Source organism: Zalophus californianus, chromosome 7 (genome assembly GCF_009762305.2).
Source record: "Zalophus californianus isolate mZalCal1 chromosome 7, mZalCal1.pri.v2, whole genome shotgun sequence".
Lineage (NCBI taxonomy): Eukaryota > Metazoa > Chordata > Mammalia > Carnivora > Otariidae > Zalophus > Zalophus californianus.
The window spans coordinates 144,891,311-144,910,902 of record NC_045601.1 but is presented as its reverse complement, the minus strand read 5'-3'; the positions used below and the strand labels follow the sequence as shown (position 1 = coordinate 144,910,902).

Below are 19,592 nucleotides of genomic sequence, written 5' to 3'. Positions count from 1 at the left end.
AGAGCTCAGCTGGGGCTGCCCCTCCAGCTCGCCCCGGAAAGCAGAGGTGAACCGTCACCAGCAGAGCATGAGTGCTTTGAAATCTAAAAATGGTCCCTCAGTGGAGTTTGATTTTGCTTTTCTGGGGTTAGTGTTGTTGAGCATTTTTTAAGTTTATGAGCCACCTGTATTTCCTCTCCTGTGTACTCGTTTTTCTATTGGTTGTTAGGTCTTTTCTTATGATTTATAGGAGCTCTTTAAATATGAATCAATCAAGCCTCATTCTGATATGTCACCGATAATCCAGTTTGTTATTTGCCCTAGAATTTTGCAGTGATTTGGGTCTGTGGCCAAAGTGATGAGTCTTCTGGTTCAATGTCTGGCTTAGGTGTGCCTTTCCCCACTAGATCAAAAAGAGTGACAGAGGAATGCCATGCTTTCTTCTAGAATGTTCATTTCTTTTTTGTATTTGTATCTTTGATTTATCCAATTTTTCCTGTTTTAATATGTGAAATATAGATCTAACTCTACCTTATTTCCAGAGAACTGCCAGTAATGCCAACACCATATTTTTTCATTTAAATTCAATTTAATTAACATATACAGTATTATTAGTTTCAGAGGTAGAGGTGAGTGACTCATCAGTTGCATATAACACCCAGGGCTCATTACATCACGTGTCCTCCTTAATGCCCCTCACCCAGTTACCTCCAGCAATCCTGTTTGTTTCCTAGAGTTCAGTGTCTCTTACGGTTTGTCTCCCTCTCTGGTTTTGTCTTATTTTTCCCTCCCTTCCCTTATGTTCATCTACTTTGTTTCTTAAATTCCACATATGAGTGAGATCATATGGTATTTGTCTTTCTCTGACTGACTTATTTTGCTTAGCCTTATACCCTCTGGTTCCATTCAGGTCATTGCAAATGGCAAGATTTCATTCTTTTTGATGGCTGAGTAATATTCTATTGTATATGTACACCACATCTTCTTTATCCATTCATCTGTTGATGGACATCTGGGCTCTTTCCACAGTTTGGCTATTGTGGACATTGCTGCTATAAACATTGGGGTGCATGCGCTCCTTTGTATCACTATACTTGCCTCCTTTGGATAAATACCTAGTACTGCAATTGCTGGGTGGTGGGGTAGTTCTCTATTTTTAGCTTTTTGAGGAACCCCCATACTGTTTCCAGAGTGGCTGCACCAGCTTGCATTCTCACCAACAGTGTAGGAGGGTTCCCCTTTCTCCACATCCTTGCCAACATCTGTTTCCCGAGTTGTTAATTTTAGCCATTCTGACAGATGTGAGGTGGGATCTCTTTGTGGTTTTGATTTGTATTTCCCTGATGGCTAGTGATATTGAACACTTTTTAATGTGTCTGTTAGCCATTTGGATGTCTTCTTTGCAGAAATGTTTGTTCATGTCTCTGCCCATTTCTTAACTGGACTTTTTGTTTTTTGGATGTTGAGTTTGATAAGTTTTTTATAGACTTTCGATACTAGCCCCGTATCTGTCATTTGCAAATATCTTCTCCCATTCCAAAGGTTACCTTTTAGTTTTGTCGACTGTTTCCTCTGCTGCGCAGAAGCTTTTTATCTTGATACAGTCCCAATAGTTCACTTCTGCCTTTGTTTCCCTCGCCTTTGGAGACATGTCTAGCAAGAAGTTGTTGCAGCCGAGGTCAGAAGGTTGCTGCCTGTGTTCTCCTCTAGCATTTTGATGGATTCCTGTCTCACATTTAGGTCTTTTATCTTTTTTGAGTTTATTTTTGTGTATGGTGTTAGAAAGTGGTCCAGTTTCATTCTTCTGCATGCAAACACCATATTATTGAATATCCATATTCTCCCCAACGACTGAAAAGCCAGACTACTAAATCTTGTTCTGTCTAAAATGTATAGGCTGGGATGATTTGAAAGACCATGAACTTTGGAACTCAACAACCAATGTTCTAACTCTCTGAGCCTTGATATCTTTCTTTGTTAAATGGAGGTAATAATCCTTACCGCATGAAAGGCAGTTGTAAGGATTACGTGCCTGGTGAATTAAGAAGTGTCTTTGTCACTATATAGGTTAGTCCCCTTGCCCCTTAGAAGAAACTCCCACATTTCTTTTATAGCAGTCCAAAATCAGATTAAAAATTAGATAAAATTTGTCCTGATAGTTAAATTGCATCTATGTTTTGAGATCAAACACTGGGATTACACATTTGAAAGTTCTCTGATCCTAGGGGCAGCTCAGTGGATCATTTTCATGAGCTGCCTTGAATTTCAAGTCTGAGCCTTGAGCTTCATGTTTGCTCCTGGCCTTCCTGGGCAGAAGGGAGCTCCTCCCAAGAAGTTCATCTGTGTCTTCACAGTCAGAAGTAAGTTGGTTTAAGAGAGACTCAATTTCCACGGAGAGGCAAGACTCATCCCTACCAAAGGTGGGTTTTGTCATCTTTTTTCTTTCCTGTGGATTAAGGAGAGAGAGAAAGGATGAGTGGAAGTGGAGGGTTTACTTTTTTCTGAAATGAAACTCCAGGTGGCAAAGATTTTACCAAACTGAAACTTGCTAAAGAGAAGACACAGCAGTCTCTTAGTGGTCAGTGAGTAATTTTGTTCAGACTGTCATGCCAATGGCACCGGGTGCAGGTTCCATCCCTATAGACATCCCTTATGTCACATTTCCTCACCAGAGAGTCAACTGATCTAAAACTACCATACCACACCCATCTCTGCCACCAGGAAGATCTGAACCTGTTGTCTCAGGTGCTTGATTTACTAAATTCCTCCAATCGTCAGTGATGCTGGAAATGCCCACTCAACTCCAACCTCTGTTGTTTCTTGAGGTAGGCGGAATTCTATGATGGCCCCCAAGATGCCTCCCCATGGTGTATAAGCCCTGCTGTAAAATCCTTTATACGGATATTAATTTTTCATCTAATACATAATTAACAATAGCTACCAATTCATCCCTTAAACTTTTTTTTTTTCTGTAACATGCATCTTCTTATTGGGAACACAACACTGAGGGAAAATAAAACCAAGCTTCTCCCCTCCCACCCAGGCTCTCTGGGTAGAGGAAGAGACTGACAGGTAGCTTTTATTTTCAACGGGAAATGGATTCGAGGAGGAAAAATGAGGCAATCTGGATCGGTTTTGTCTTTGTACGGAAAATGTAAAGCCTGCCACACTCCTACCACCTCACTCTGGGCCGTCCTGTCTTTACTGGTTCTATCAGCCAGCCTTCCCCAGAGAAACAGAATACGATGGAATATACACATTGGCTCCTGTGATTATGAAGGCTGGTAAGTCTTCAGATCTGCAGTCAGCAACTGGGAGACCCAGGACAGCCAACGGTGCACTTCTGGCCCAAAGACCAGCAGGCTTGAGACTCAGGAAGCGCCACTGTTTCAGACCGAGTCTGAGGCAGGAGTAAACTGATGTCCCAGCTCGAGGCAGTCACGTGGGGGGAGTTCCGTCTTCCTCAAGGGAGGGCCGGCCTTCAGCTGATCGGATGAAGCCTACCCACATTGGACAGGGCAAGGCGGTTTCCTCTGCCTACTGATTTACATGTTAAACTCACCTCAAATCACCCCCACAGAAACCTCCAGAATCATGTTTGCCCAAATATCTGGGAACCCCAGGGTGACACATAAAATTAACCATCACATGTGTAAGAGAAAACATGATTAAAAAATAAGAACACTTTTCAACACTCTTAGCACAGTAAGAATGAAAGAAACAATGCAATACGTATTTTTTGCATGCGAAGTATATTCACAGAGCTCAACAATGAGGAAGTATTAGGAGGCAAACTGAAGTCTACGGCCGTCCTTCCCCACGTCGCTCTGGTTCTCACCAGCGCCTTCACCTTAGCTTCTAATGCAGCGTCCTGACTTTTTGTAGTGATACTTGCAAATATGAACATAGTCTTCATTTACCTATCTTTTTACATAAAAGATAAACTATTTACCCGTCGTTCTGCAGCTGTTTTCCATTTAATAGATTTTGGAGAGCTGTATTTTATCAGTACTTGGCTTACAAACAGCATCTCCAACTTTGCACACTGAACAAGTGTGGTTTATTTTCAAATGAGTTTATCCAACCACGAAGGAGTTGAATCTGAAATTCTTTCCCACTGCCCCTCTAAAAGAGGGAATGAGAACAAAGTGCAGGTTTATTGGAAGTAGATGGAGAAGGAGAAAATGACATCCTTATTATTATTACTATTTTTTGCTCTAATGAGGAACAAAACACTTTTTGCCTGAAGCAATACAGTGTCCAGAGATGAATTAGGGGTTTGAAAGGAGCTGGTGATCAAGAGAAATTATATATTCACCCAACAAATATTTATTGGCCTTCACTCTTCAGACTGTAATAATTAGTTATCTATTACCTTTTAGTAAAAATGTTTAAGACAAAGAATTAAATTTTTTAAAAATGGGGTACAAAGTTTTCCCAGGATGATAATCCTTTTTAAAAATGTATACACATAGCATATGTATATAAATGTCCAGAAATATATATATACAATAAAATGTGCTTAACAGTGTTTACTTTGGAATGTGGGGTATATATATATTTGTTCCTTAGCCATATTTTTATGTGTTTTGACAACAACCCTCTATAATACTTGTATAATTAAAAAGAGGAGAAAAGTAAATTCAGAAATAGTGAAAAAAACCAATCCTTTGGATTTTTTTTTATTAGTTTCAGAGGTAGAGGTCAGTGATTCATCAGTCTCATATAACACCCAGTGCTCATTACATCACCCAGTTACCCCAGCCCCCTGCCCACCTCCGCTCCAGCAACCTGTTTGTTTCCTAGAGTTAAGACTCTCTTATGGTTTGTCTCCCTGTTTTTATTTTATTTTTCCTTCCCTTCCCCTATGTTCATCTGTTTTGTTTCTTAAATTCCACATATGAGTGAAATCATGTGGTATTTGTCTTTCTCTGACTGACTTATTTCGCTTAGCATAATACCCTCTAGTTCCATCCATGTCATTGCAAACGGCAAGATTTCAAACCTTCGGCTCATTGCACTGAAGATATACCCAGCACGATGAAGAAAAGATGGAATACATAAAATTAAACTTGCCCTGACAGCATAGGGTTGACACTCAGGGTCCCTTACGCAGGCTAGGAATCAGCGGACCTACAGTCCATATTTGGTATTAGTGATGTGGAAAGTCAAAACGACAGAAACTTAGAACAATTAACATTCTGGTTTATCGTCGGGATTCTGTGAATTTAGTTATCTAGATAGGAGGATTTCTACAAAGAGAGTCACTCGCTGGTAAAAAGGTAAGTTTGCTTTTCAAAGGCTGTGGAGTATAAAAGTTCAGAACAAGGACTTTGGAGCAGATTGCCCAGATCTAGATAAGTCTACCCCTTACCTGAGAGCTTGAGAAGGGAAAAGTTCATGGACACATGGACACTGCAGCCCAACAATCTTGTCTCCCAGTTCTGGCTTTGACACATACTCTCCCTGAGCCGCAGTGCGTTCGTTATTAAGACAGAGAGAATAGCCCCTACTGCACTGGATTGTGAGCGTGTGCACGCGCGCGCACACGCACACACACACACAATGTGTGTAGCAGAGCACCTGGTAAGCAGTAAGTGCTCAGGAAAGATTAGTTCCTTTGCACCTTAAAAGAGAACCACTCTCTTCCTTTATAAGCTGGTCCTTAATGAAAATGTTCCGGATTAACTTCTGTAGCTTTTAAAATAGTCTAGAACGCATTTCTCCCTCCTCTAAAAACCGTATCACCTCCTCAACACCTGTATCAGCCCAACACCTGTGCGGGAGACGCCCAGGGGGGCAGACAGCTTGCAGTCTCTTTGGGCTCTCGGACCCTGTGCTGCACCTTGGCATAGCTATGGTTTTGTACGTGGTAGTGACACATGGTTACCGCCCTTCTGTGACCCCAGACGTGAGGAAGGCCTCTCCCCCAAACACAGAAACTGTGCCCGCCAGCAACAGTTGCTGAAATAACACCACGGGAAAAAAAAAGACCAGTCACAACACTTCCAGAGGGAAGAGGGCTTTTATTAACACTTCAACTTCACAGATGGGGAAAGGGCTCGGTTAAGGACAAGGAAATACCCCCGTAGAACAGGCCCCAGCAACGGCAGAGTTGCAGAGATAATGGCGAACAGGCACCTACGTAATCTAGGAGCCGAAACGCAAGACCGCACACACAATTCTACCCCCTTCCCTTTCTCTGCCATGAAACAGACCTGAGGTCCGGGGCTCCGGATAAGTGACCAGAAGAAAGGGAAGAAGTCAGTTCTTTCCAGAATCAGCAACACTGTCTTTGGGACGAATGGCTGAGAAATCCCCAGTTACGGGTGGAGAGTCCTCTGCATTACGCTCACGCCTTCTGCTTGGTTTTAGGCTCAGCTTTGTGTCTTCTAATGAAATGGGGGTATCCGTGTGGCGTGTTCGAGATTTTAAAACTCAACAGCTCCCACATGCTGGGAATTGTGAAGGCAGAGGGCCCCTAAGAAAATAACTATACCGATGAATCTGGCGAGGACCATCTCTAGTTTTCAAAGAACATAACAGGCCCAGAGACCAAAGTGCGGGTTACCCATACACGTTTTTATTATCACCCCATAACACACTGTCCCAGCTGACTTCCCGGACGCGTGACTTGGGCAGAGACACAGGCCCTGCATTCGGAAGACACTCAGACTTGCTTTAATGCTTTGCTGTGTCCTGAAATTGTTAATAATTTTTGAACAAGAGACTCCACATCTTCATTTCGCATTGGGCCTCACAAATTATGTAACTGGTTCTACATGTTGTCTTCTATTTCCCGTTGTGAAAAAAAAAAAGGAAATAATTCTTTCCCATAGTCTGCATTCTACCCCTTGTTCAAGGTATGTTTGGTGCAGAGAGACCGCTTCTCAATCCCAATTTTGGGGTTGATATTGCAAAATTAAATTGCAGGAAGAAATCAAGAAAGAACAGTTCTTAATAGAGGTCACTGGACAATAGGAAGAGATTGTGGACAAGCATCATAAGGGACACCAATGCCCAGAAACCAAAGAGGAAAAGGAGAAAGTTAGATAAGTGGCTGTGGATGTAACTTCCACATGTTTGAGACTCGAAGACAAAGGAAAAGGGAGATCAAAGAAATGAGCTTTATCTACTTCCTGGGGGGTTGACTCACCTTCCTCCATCAGAATCCAACGATCACTCACCAGACAGTAGAAACAGGGCAGAGCTGGACACATTCATGAAGTAAGGAAACTTATAGGTGACTTTTGGTGGATCAGGTCCCTGAGACATTTCCAAAATTTGCATGTAGTACATTAATAATGAGAGGAGCACAAAAGTACCTGTGGACCCAAGAAAGGGGAGAGACAGATCTCCTGATTAGACTCCACCAGTCCTCCAAGGTTTCACTGCAGGGTCATGATCAATGAACGAGAATCACGTCATTAGTTACTGCCCCTCACTTTCCTTCTGCCTCCTTTGAGACCATGTGTTTCCCTTAGACTTTTCCTTTCCCCTGCACTCTCCTGAACAGTGTTTAAAAAGCTAATCAAGCAAAAATCCCACCCTCACCCAAAGCCAAGACCTTCTGAGTTCACTCCTGCCTCTCCTTACTTGTGACGATGAGGATAAAAGCACAGGAAACATACCGTTTCTGGGTCTCAGGGAATAACTGAGGGAAGGTCAGCAACAAAGAGTTGAGGGAGAGTGAGAGAAGGGAGCTGATCATGAGAACTCCACCCAGTATGAAGTAGGCTAGGATCAGGGAAGGATGACGAGAGAGTCTGAGAAGCTCACCCTTTTTTAGGGGTCACTCCCCGGTTTTCCAAGTGCCCAGGTATACAGGGAGCACAGGAGGTCCTGGGGGCACCAGCAGGAAGGAGTGGCTGGGACGGCGAGGTGGGCAGGAGGCAGGTACCCGAGGCTACAGATTGCACCAGGACTCACGTGGCTTGTGTTTGGGCAGCCAGCACATTTGACTACTGCAGTCCTCGAAGGGCAGACTGACGAGGACACTGGGGTCTCCAGGCAGTTCTAGTTCCACCCAGGAGGAGACAAGGGAAGACCACCACATGAGGGTAGTGGCCAGAACATGACAGGCGAGGGTCACGTCTCTGTCCAGGTTCTTCATCCTCAAGCACCGATGGGAAGGCATCGCCTAAGGGAGGGAAGAGGTGGGAGGCGTTCCTCCAGACCCTCTAATTTCACTCCTCATCCTTCCTAGACAATTCCTAATGATCCCTCACTCCTAACACTTTCTTAAATTTCCCATTCTAGCCTCAATATCCCCCTACGGTTTAGCTCCCTATTTAACAAGTACTGTGGGCCCACAGTGTGTCACGCCTGAAGTTCTGGAACATTGCCTCCTCACGTCTCTCCCAGGCTCCATCACCATTCCAGACTCCAGACGGACAGCCCCTCCCCCAATAACTTTATCAGGTTTTCCCCCTGCTTGGAAGCCCCCTAACATGTCCCCGAGCACACCTAATGTAATCCTTCAAGTGACATCCAAGCCCTTCCTTAATCTCGCTTCAACCTATTTTCCAGCTTTGTTCTGTCTACTCCCTCCAAAAATTCAACCTCTCTGCCAAAAAACATTTACTACCTTGTTTCCCAAATCCTATATAGGTTAGTGCTCCTCGAATGGACTCCATTTAAACCTTCTGTCCTACTGCCCACTAATTACCATCCAAATATCCCTCATTCACTCAGTAAATAAATGTCTCGACCACCTACTGTGGTCCCTATACTGTTCCAGGTACCTGATACTGGTTTGCAAACAAATATGGTTCGCGGGGCGCCTGGGTGGCTCAGTTGGTTCAGCGACTGCCTTCGGCTCAGGTCATGATCCTGGAGTCCCGGGATCAAGTCCCGCATCGGGCTCCCTGCTCAGCGGGGAGTCTGCTTCTCCCTACGACCCTCTTCCCTCTCGTGCTCTCTCTCTCTCATTCTCTCTCTCAAATAAATAAATAAAATCTTAAAAAAAAAAAAAATGAAAAAGCAAGTGGGTTGAGGGTGTGGGCAACAGAGTGGCCGCAGTGGTGAGCCACGGAATCTAGTTTCGGTAAGGAGGGAAGTGAGAGTGTGAGAGGCGGATGGGCAAGACCGTAGGACAATGGACACATATTTGGTACTAACTTTATTCTTTTCACTTATAGTAGCAAAGGAAGCAGTGGATTGCAAAACTTCCAGACAAAAATATTCACACAAGAAATGTGTATTTATGACTGTGAGCTGACGTAAAAGGTGAAAAGCACTGGTCTGAGTTTGGGCCACATGAGGGGGTTGAAAGGAGAGTGGAAAAAAGATCCCTGCATGAGGGCTCAGGGAACCGGGAGGCCAAGAGCACCGGAAAAATCACCTTTCTGGATTCTACCACCACCAAGAATTATGATAGGAGTAGTCTCAGCGAGTGATAGTGCTCTAAGGGCTTAAATGTTCAAGGAATGAGAGGAATTATTCCAACAGTCTGTAGATGACAGCAAAACGAAGGAAGAGTGGTCAAGTCCAGGAGAAAAGTGGTTTTAGGAGAAAGGAGGACAAAACAGTCCGGAAAGGGCAATGAGGAGCAAGAAGGAGACCCACCCATCTCCAGGCCCAGTGGTAACAAAGGGTGGGGAAGAAACAGCCGCTACCGCTCAGAAGGACCGCAAGGCAGGCAGGGTCCATAGGAGAGAACCAGATTTCCGTTCAAGTGAGAATATGAAAGGAATAGTCGGAGAGACTGAGAATACAGGCAATGTATCCTGCCTGCTCATTAGTGGGCCCGCTTAGGGACATCATAAAAGTGGGAAAATTTTTACGGACCCAAGATTATAATGTAATCTGCCTCTGAGAGCACGCAAGCGTTCTCAGCTCTCTCTAGCACTTGACACAAAGCCATCCTTTGTCTGTGTCCCTGTTTTCTGCTCAAGAAGGAAGAAACCCTATGCTTGGGAACAAAGTCCCAAGGTGACGAAAAGAGAGGTCAGGCTCACGAGTGAGCAGCCAGCAGCTGACAGGTTCTGGGCTGCGGGTACAGGGGAGGTGTAATGAATGTGGGTGTGGGGGAGACTTCCGGAGCCCTGAGCTGTGGCAGGAGGAGAGCATCGTGGGCCATGCCCTCTGCCAGCTTCTCTCTCCCCACTAGGCAGACGAGATTCAGGCCTCCAAAGACTACGAAGCCGAGGAACAGACGGGATCTCTTAAGTGTCCGTGCTACCATGTTAGCAGTTCTGTGCAAGTGTAGTCTATAATGAATACTCACTTCTTTGCTCAAGGGCCACCTCTGCTCCGCACCCCACATGACAGAGCACTCCTCCTCCTTCTCTGTCCACATACTCAGCTTTATTTTTCTTCATAGCTCTTACCTACCAGAGATCCTATTTTTCGTTTCCTCCCACTAGCCCATAAGGTCCCACCGTGTCCATTTCCCCATTGCCTAGAACAGTGTGGCATGTAGTCACCTGTGCTATTTGCTGGATGATGAACCCATCACAGAATGATGGCCCCAGTGCCCAGAAAACCATAAATCACAAGTGGAATATTCAAAACTGGAATGGTCAAGAGCTAGAGCTCCTTTACCACAGAGCTAGTTAAACCTCCAGGATGGTCTCAGGAAGCAGTCACTGGAACTATGGTGCCGGCAGGGTAAGGGCCCACCAAGAGCACTTGGGCCGTACTCCAAGAGCTAGTTGATCCGTCAAGGTGCGCTAAGAAAAACGGATCAGTGCTATTCCTGGAGAAAGACATGTGGACCACCTTATTCCCACAAACACTCCAATTTAGCTACAATTCATGGACAGACTCCCTTTCTGAAAAATCAAAAACTAAAAGGCTTCTGCATCCTAGGTGAACACAAAATTAGACTCACCAAAACTGGCAGATTTGGGACACATTCTTGCTGGGTTTGCCAGGACATTCATCATCATCAACACAGCTCAAAGATGACTCGATTAATGGGATACACCACATTAACTGAATACAGTATAAAAATCACATGATCATCTTAGTAGGTGCAGAAAAAGCATCTGACAAGATTCGACAAACTTTTATGATAAAAACTCTCAACAAACTAGGTTTAGAAGGATGTACCTAAACATAATTTAAGATCAAATATGAGCCCACAGCTAACATCATTCTCAAACATGAATAAATGAAAGCTTTTCCTTTAAGATCAGGAACAAGGCTCGGATGTCCACTCTCGCCACTTCTATTCATCGGCAGTAGTAGAAGCCCCAGTCAGAGCAATGAGGCAAGAAAGAGAAAGAACAGGCATCCAAATCAGAAATGAAGTAGTAAAACTATCCCTGTTTACAGCTGACATGATCTTCTAGAGAGAAAAATCTTAAAGACTCCATTTTAAAAACTGTTAGAATAAAGGAATTCAGTAAAATTATAGGATATGAAATCAGCCCACAAAAATCACTTGCACTTCTATACACTAACAACGAACTATCCAAAAAGGAAATGAGGAAAACAATCCCACTCATAATGTTACAAAAAAGAACAAAATACTTAGGAATGAACTTAACTAAGGAAATAAACAACTTGTACACTGAAAACTACAAAACACTGATGAAGCAAAGAAGTCACAAATAGACTTCCCATTGGGTGGAAACCTCAATACTGCTGAAATGTCCACACTACCCAAAGAGATCTATGGAGTCGATGCAGTCCCTATCAACATCCCAAAGGCATTTTTTACAGAAATAGAAAAAACAATTCTGTAATTCATACAGAAGCACAAAGGACCCTGAATAGTCAGATCAATCTTAAGAACAAAGCCAGAGGCATCACATTTCCTGATCTCAAAAATATTACAGATAGAGTAATCAAGAATATAGCAATGGCATAAAAATACACATACAGACCAAAGAATAGAGTGGAGAACCCATAAATAAACCCAGGCATCTCGGTCAACTGATCGTCAACAAGAACACAAGATGGAGAAAGGACAGTCTGTTCAACACAAGCTGATGGAAAACTGAATATCCATTCACACGCAAAAGAATGAAACTGGACCCTTATCCTATACCACATATAAAAAACAAAACATATTAAAGATTTCTACGTAAGACCTGAAACTGTGAAACTACAAGAAAACATAGGGGGAAAGATTCACAATACCGGTCCTGGCAATGATTTCATGGATAAGACACCAAAAGCACAGGTGGGAAAAGCCAAAACTGACAAATGGGATGACATCAAATTAAAAACCTTCTGCACAGCAAAGGAAACCGTCAGTAGAGCGAAGCGGTGACCTACAGAATGGGAGAAGGTATTTGCAAACCACGTGTCTGATAAGGGATAATTCTCTATATAAGGAACTGCTACAACTCAATAGCAATACACAAAAACAAAAAAACAAATGGTTCAACAAAAAATTGGGCTAGACTCGAACATTTCTCCAATGAACATATATACAAATGGCCCCACAGGCACATGAAAAGATGCTCGGTGTCATTAATTATCAGAGGAATACAAATCAAAACCACAGTGAGATGCCACCTCACACCTGTGAGGAGGGCTATTATCAAAAAACAAGGACCCCCCCCCCGCAAAAAAAGAACAGTGTTGGTAAAGATGTGGAGAAAATGGAACACTTGCATCCTGTGGGTAGGAATGAAATGTGCAGCACTTATGAAATCAGTATGGAGTTTCCTCAAAACATCAAAAACATACCGCGCTCCAGCCATCCCACTTCTGGGTCTTTATCCAAAAGAAATGAAATCAGGATCTGGAAGAGATCTTAGCACTCCCGTGTTCACTGCAACAATGTTCAGGACAGGCAAGATGTGAATACAGCCTAGATGTTCAACAGAATAAAGAAAACATGGTCTATGCATACAATGCAATGTTATCCAGCCTTAAAAAGAGAATGGAATTCAGCAATATTTGACAACATGGATGAACCGTGAGGACAGACTACTAAGATACGCCATTACAGACGGACAAATCCTGCATGATTCCACTTATATGAGGCATCTAACATAGTCAAATTCACAGAAGCCAAGAATGGAACAGGGGTTGCCAGGGGCTGGGGGGCAAACCGAGTTCTTAATCAATCGGCACAGTTTCAGCTGAGGATGAATAAGCTCCACAGATCTGCCGTACAATGCTGTACATACAGTCAGTGGTAATCTACTGTTCATTTAAAAATGTGTTAAGATAGGGACGCCTGGGTGGCTCAGTCGTTAAGCGTCTGCCTTTGGCTCAGGTCATGATCCCAGGGTCCTGGGATGGAGCCGCATCGGGCTCCCTGCTCAGCGGGAAGCCTGCTTCTCCCTCGCCCACTCCCCCTGCTTGTGTTCCTTCTCTCACTGTCTGTCAAATAAATAAAATCTAAAAAAAATTTTTTTAATTTAAAAATCTAAAATTTTTTTGGATTTTGATAAGTTAATAAACTAAAATTGAATTGCAAATGCATCTCTTAATGAGATGGATGTTGCTAAGATTTTCTAAAATCTAAGATTTAGAATCTTAAAATCTAAAAATCTAAAACCTAAAAAAAAGGGGGGGTTAAGAGGGTAGAGTTCATGTTAAGTGTTCTTTCCACAATAAAAAGAAAAGAAAAATGAATCAGTATAGTTATGGATGAGAGAAGAAAAGCAACTTAGCGCAGACACAGGAGAAATTACAGGAGGATGTGGGGCCAGCAAAGAATGAAAACAGGCTGAATACCTGTGATTCTAAACTCTTTTCCCCTGGTGTGGGTTACAGAGAGGCCAAAAGTCCTAGGGTAGCATGAAGGTTAGTCTCTTGGAGCTCAAGAATTTGTGACTATTGCTACCAGAACAAGGTGTCTCCTGGAATTAGGACATATTCAGAATATTTGAATATTCACCTAAAAATATGTGAAAAGGCTGAAGATGACCCAAGATACTCAAATAATCCCCTCTCAGAGGTGTATAACGACACTGTGAATACAAACAATTTGTGACCTGCAGCTTAGCTCCACGTTCTCTGCAGACACACCCACTTCCCAAGTGAGAAACTTAAACTGAAGTAATCTATTTGTTTACATTTTGTAGAACATGACGACCATGATTCTAAGATATCTCTTAGTATCCTTTAGTTTTCAAGCTGGGCTATGGGCATCCCTGGGAATCCACGAACACACTTTTCAGGGAATCCACTTGCGGATCCTGGGCTTCCACATAGACTCATCATGATCGATCTGCCTGAAACATCCTGCTTTCCCACCCACCTTTTTGTCACAACCCCTCGCCCACTAAGGAAAGGGGGGGGTAACTCTCAACCAACCCAAGTCACACCCTTCATTGCTGCCCCAAGAGGCAAAGCTTCCTCAAAGCATCTGACCAAGGGCTCTAAAACAATGATGTCAGTGAGCAAGAGAACGGCCTTCTGCAGCTCAGGTGGTTTCTCGTATGTTTACTTTCAACAAAAGAGCGTCTCACCCAGTCGTCAGCAACAGACTAACAAATTTTTGTAATACATAAAGTGATTTTGGCATGTAATACAGGTGTCAGAATAATTAGAATTGCATTCCTACTTCAAAAATCCTGGAATTCCTACCTACTCATGTAAACTGATATAATCTCTCATAACTTCAATAATGAAAACTGAAAACTGATGAACCTGTCTCATTCTTGCAACAAGGAATATTGATCCATAGATACATGAATTAATTAGAAAATCTTAGCAACACCCATCTCATTAAGAGATGCATTTGCAATTCAATTTATCTATTAACTTATCAAAATATACAATACATTCACAATGAATTTGATTTTATGCTAATAAAAATCATAATAACTTAATACAGAAAACAAATTTACTCTTAAAGCTGTTAAGGTCACTGGAACTTTTTTAAAAAATATGAAATTCAATGTTTATACTTTTTTGTTTCAGAGAAGTATGACAAGGTAGACCAAAAATAGCCATGTTAAACAGAATTTATTTGTGGGGTGGGGGAATGAAAATACAAGTTCAGGTATAAAAGAGGAGGATGTAAAATTTCAAATGTTAGAGGAAAATTATTTTTTTAAACTGATGATAGCCCGTTTAAATAAAAAACAACAACAACATTTTTTAAACAAATGATAGTCTGTTTAAATAATAATAATAAATAATAATAATTAAAATAATAATCACTATGGTACTTAGATTCCACTGGATAGATTTAGGAGAGTGATGGAACACATTTTAAAATATCATAATTTACAATGGACTGGAAAACACATTCTTTACCATTGTTTAAACTTATGATGTAAAATTTTATATGCCAATCTAGAAATGTACGAGGGGATAGATTATTTTTCAAAGGGGTAGGTTTTCAAATTCTGGAGACCACTTCTCTAGAGCAGGAATTCTTATCATGGGATGTAATGTAGTCATTATAAACACAGGCTCAGTAGTCAGTCTTACTGGCTGTAGGACATTGTAGGACTTAAATTCAGCTCAGTCTACCTGTCTGTAAAATGGGTATAGTACCCTATCTACAGAGATTAACCTGTCAAACTTCAGCATACATCAGAATCACCTGGGGCGTTCTTAAAACAGACTGCTGGGCCCCTACTCCCAGAGTTTCTGATCCACGTCTGGGGTCAGGCACCCAAGTTTGCACTTCTAGCAAGTTTCCAGTAATGCTAATGCCATTGGCTCAGGGACCACACTTCTGAGAACTTTTGGTCCATCTCCTAAGACCCTTATGCAGAGTGTAATGAGGACAGTGTAAAAGTTAACACCTCGGGTGGTTAGAGCTGCCACAGAACAGGCGCTAATGTTCACCAGCCGATATCACCAGTCAGGACTGGGTTCCCTGCGGCGGAAAGGAGTGAGCACATCATTCAACAAGAGGTCCTGAGGTAAAGCACCCAGGGCTGACCCCACTGGCCAAGAATGTCATGACATTCCTGGGCACCTTCTGTTTTCTTGCTTACCTGTCTTTGTCCTGTGGCTTTTGGCATCACAGACGCGTGACGGCCGCCGTTCCTCCAGGAGTCTTGTCTGCGGTCCAGACAGGAAGAGAAGAGCAAAGAAGTTCAGGGTAAGGAGCTGATGGAGCATGCCAGCCAAGTCACCCTCCACCTTTTATAAAGACTTTATTCTTTTAGAGAAGTCACTCCCTTTAAAAACAGGTTTCTAGAAGCCCCTCACAAGTGATTTTCACTTGAATCTCAATGGTCAGACCCAGGTCCCATGCCAACCACTCCAACTATAAGGGAGTGAGGGAAGAATTTTTGGCTTTCTGGCTACTATGGTACAGGAAACTGAAGGAGAAAGGGATTTGGATAGAAATATACAGCTTCAGCATGTAGACATTGGCCCCTGGTGATTAATCCAACTTCCAGCCCCTCTCCCCTTGCTGGAGGTCAGAGAGGGTAGAGCGGAAAGTTCCAATCCTCTAATCTCAAAATTGGTTCCTAACCCTATTCTAAGTTACTAGGAGCATACAAAAAAAAAAAAAAATCACTTTATTAACATAAACTCAGGTGTGGTTGAAAGGGGTCTGTAATGAATAACAGAAAATATTCTTTTCACATTTATCACTCTAAAGATACTTCAGGAACCAAAGGGTAAACACCAAATATTTTAGCAAAAGATGCCCCTCTAACTCTAGTCTCTTAGGAAACTACAAAGATTTTGGGACTTACGAGCCAAGAACCATGGATAAAGACCAAAATATATATTTATTATATTATCATAATAAATAGTTTATTCATACATAAACAAGCTATTGCTAAGATGGAAATCTCTAAGATACAGCGTTAAGTGGAAAAAATAAGTGTAGTATGCCACTTAACATACAAGAAAGAGTGAAAATAAGAACATAATTTGTGTTTAATTGTATTTTCACAAAGGAATTCTGGAGAGACAGCTAAAAACACTAATAAAAATGGTTACCTGTTTGCTGTGGTGGAAAGGGAACAGGGTGGATGGGAGGTCGGGCAGGAGTGAGACTTTACCGTGTACCTTCTTTAGTATTTTGATTTTGAACCACAAAAATACATAATGTTTTTTAAAAAGTAAATATATAATAAAGACGTTTTAAAAATTGAGAGATTGTAGCAGAAGCACCCCATTGGCTTAAAAGTAAAAAACACAGGCTCTGATGTCATACAAACATGAATTCAAACCCTTGGTTCTGCCGCTTACTAGCTATGTGATCTTGACCTATTTACCAAGTTAAACTCTCTGAGCCCCAGCTTTACACAGTGTAAACGCATCTCTCGTTCAGGGTTGTGAGGATTAACCACAAAATATTTGCAAAGCCGTTTAGTAGAGTAGCTGCCATAGAATTCCTCCATGTGTGTTCCCGTAACTACTGCAACAAAGATCTTTTGAAGGATTTTTCAAATCACTGGAGCTTTTAAGAGCCTGATTTTTCACCCTAAGCCCTGATAGAAAAGACATTAAAATTCTATCACTGAGCTTTTAGCAGTGCCAGAAAATGCTTATATGGACTCTCTTTTTGCTGAAGAAAAACCTGCTTAAACAGAGAAAAATACCTCGGAGTTCTTCATCTTAAATAAAGATAGAATTCTTTCCCTCTGCTCACCTCTTTCACCTCTACTATGGTGCTGGTAAATTTCACTCGGCGAGAACCACACACACGATTTAAGTGCTGGTTAAGCCACAAGGCCTCGACTAGACACGGTGTCAAAGAACCGCGTCTGCCCAGAAGGCAGGCCGAGACACACCTCTGGGACCTGAGTGGAGCCCGGTGGTTATCGTCACCCTCTGCACATTAACACTGCTCCAGAACTTTAATCTCTAACGACTTCAAGGTAGAGGCAGGCTGTTGAGGTCGATGGACTGCTATCATCTGATGACCCCCTGGCCCCCCCGCCCCGGCTCATGACATTACACATCTCACACTGACCTGATGCCCAGAATTATCAGTGCACTCAACACAGTCGCAACGCTTCTGCCTTCCAGAGAATGGTTTTGCAGAAGATGCTGTCAGCCCGAGCAGTAACCTCCCGCACCTGCCGCCCAGCACCTGAGCCCGAGCAGTAACCTCCCGCACCTGCCGCCCAGCACCTGAGCCGGAGCAGTAACCTCCCGCACCTGCCCCCCAGCACCTGAGCCGGAGCAGTAACCTCCCGCACCTGCCGCCCAGCACCTGAGCCGGAGCAGTAACCTCCCGCACCTGCCGCCCAGCACCTGAGCCCGAGCAGTAACCTCCCGCACCTGCCCCCCAGCACCTGAGCCGGAGCAGTAACCTCCCGCACCTGCCGCCCAGCACCTGAGCCCGAGCAGTAACCTCCCGCACCTGCCGCCCAGCACCTGAGCCCGAGCAGTAACCTCCCGCACCTGCCGCCCAGCACCTGAGCCCGAGCAGTAACCTCCCGCACCTGCCGCCCAGCACCTGAGCCCGAGCAGTAACCTCCCGCACCTGCCGCCCAGCACCTGAGCCGGAGCAGTAACCTCCCGCACCTGCCGCCCAGCACCTGAGCCCGAGCAGTACCTCCCGCACCTGCCGCCCAGCACCTGAGCCCCTCCGTGCGTCCCCCACCCCCAACCACACGCACAAATAGGGACGTCCTACCGTCCGCAAGGCCAGGCTGCTCCGGGTGCATCTCACTGGTGGGGAGCCGCCAGGCCAGTGCCATCTGCTCCCGGGCCCGAGGACTCTGCACAGTCATCCACTCCGTTCCCTCCCGAAGGCCGAGGAGAAGCGACTACTGCCTTCCCCTCCGCCGGGCGCCTCCTGAGCCAGCCTGTGTGCCGCGGGGGCAGCTCTGGTCGCAGACCTACGTTTCTGGACACGTCCCCCCACGTCCCGCCTTCGTCAGGTGGCAGGCTCCGAAGCCTGGCCCTTCTCGAGCCGCCTCAGAGCCCATGGCGGTCCTGTGGGGCCGCGGAGCAGTTTCCCACGCCGCCGGAGCTCCGGCCCGCACAAACACCGCGAGCACAGCGACCGCTCGGGTCCACAACCGGACGCTCGGCCTCCCGCCGCGGGCGTCACTTCCGGTCCGCTCTAGGAACCTGGAGGTTTCTGCGCCTCGGTGGTCGGTTCGCGATGGGCCTGCTCCCCCCGGGTCTCTCTCTCCTGGGCCTGCCTCCGAAATGGGCCGGGAGGGGTTCGGGTTTGACCGAGAACAGTATAATGAGCCCGATAGCCATATCGAACACTTTCAATAACTATCAACTCATGCAGTTTTATTCATGTATAACCCCAGCCCTCATTCCCCTCATTGACACGTTGAAGTAAATCTCAGACCTGAATCATCCACAACTTCAGCTCCGCCTGGGGTGGGGTAAGGCGAGTGAGTTACCTGCCTTGGGCACAAAACTGAGAAGGCTTAACCAAAAAGCTTAGCAAACGAAATAATATTTTAAAGCAATATTTTTAAAAAATAAAAATCAATGCAAAAGATCCATAATGAATACAATATCCAAGCTTTTAGTAGGGAATCAGTATTACTGATTTTTCCTTTGCCTCAGGCTCCAATATAACCGGCACAGGACTAATATTTAAGTATGTATCTCTAAAAGATAAGGAAAAAATATAAATAAACAAAAATAAAAGATAAGGACTTGAAAAAACAATCACAACACAATGATCACATCTAAAAACAAAAATAAAGTCAAGTATTCAATTATTGTTCAAATGTTGCCACTTGTTTTATATATTTTATAAATGGGTTCTATAATATATTACAATTATATGCAGATATTAT

The 19,592-nt window shown here is 43.8% G+C and overlaps 1 long non-coding RNA gene across 3 annotated transcripts; it reads right to left on the bottom strand.

The window, feature by feature from the left end:
- Positions 1–1,670: 1,670 nt before the first annotated feature.
- LOC113926896 lies at positions 1,671–18,831 on the bottom strand. 3 transcript variants are annotated; one of them, XR_003521437.1, is made up of 6 exons: positions 18,458–18,831; positions 15,846–15,912; positions 12,625–12,748; positions 7,909–8,119; positions 7,136–7,304; positions 1,671–2,425 (listed from the first exon to the last, which is right to left on the bottom strand). It is a non-coding gene; the product is annotated as an uncharacterized LOC113926896 (long non-coding RNA). The 3 variants fall into 3 exon arrangements; XR_003521436.1 differs by lacking the exon at positions 1,671–2,425 and having other exon boundaries at positions 7,135–7,304; positions 7,759–8,119; XR_003521435.1 differs by lacking the exon at positions 1,671–2,425 and having other exon boundaries at positions 7,135–7,304.
- Positions 18,832–19,592: the final 761 nt, after the last annotated feature.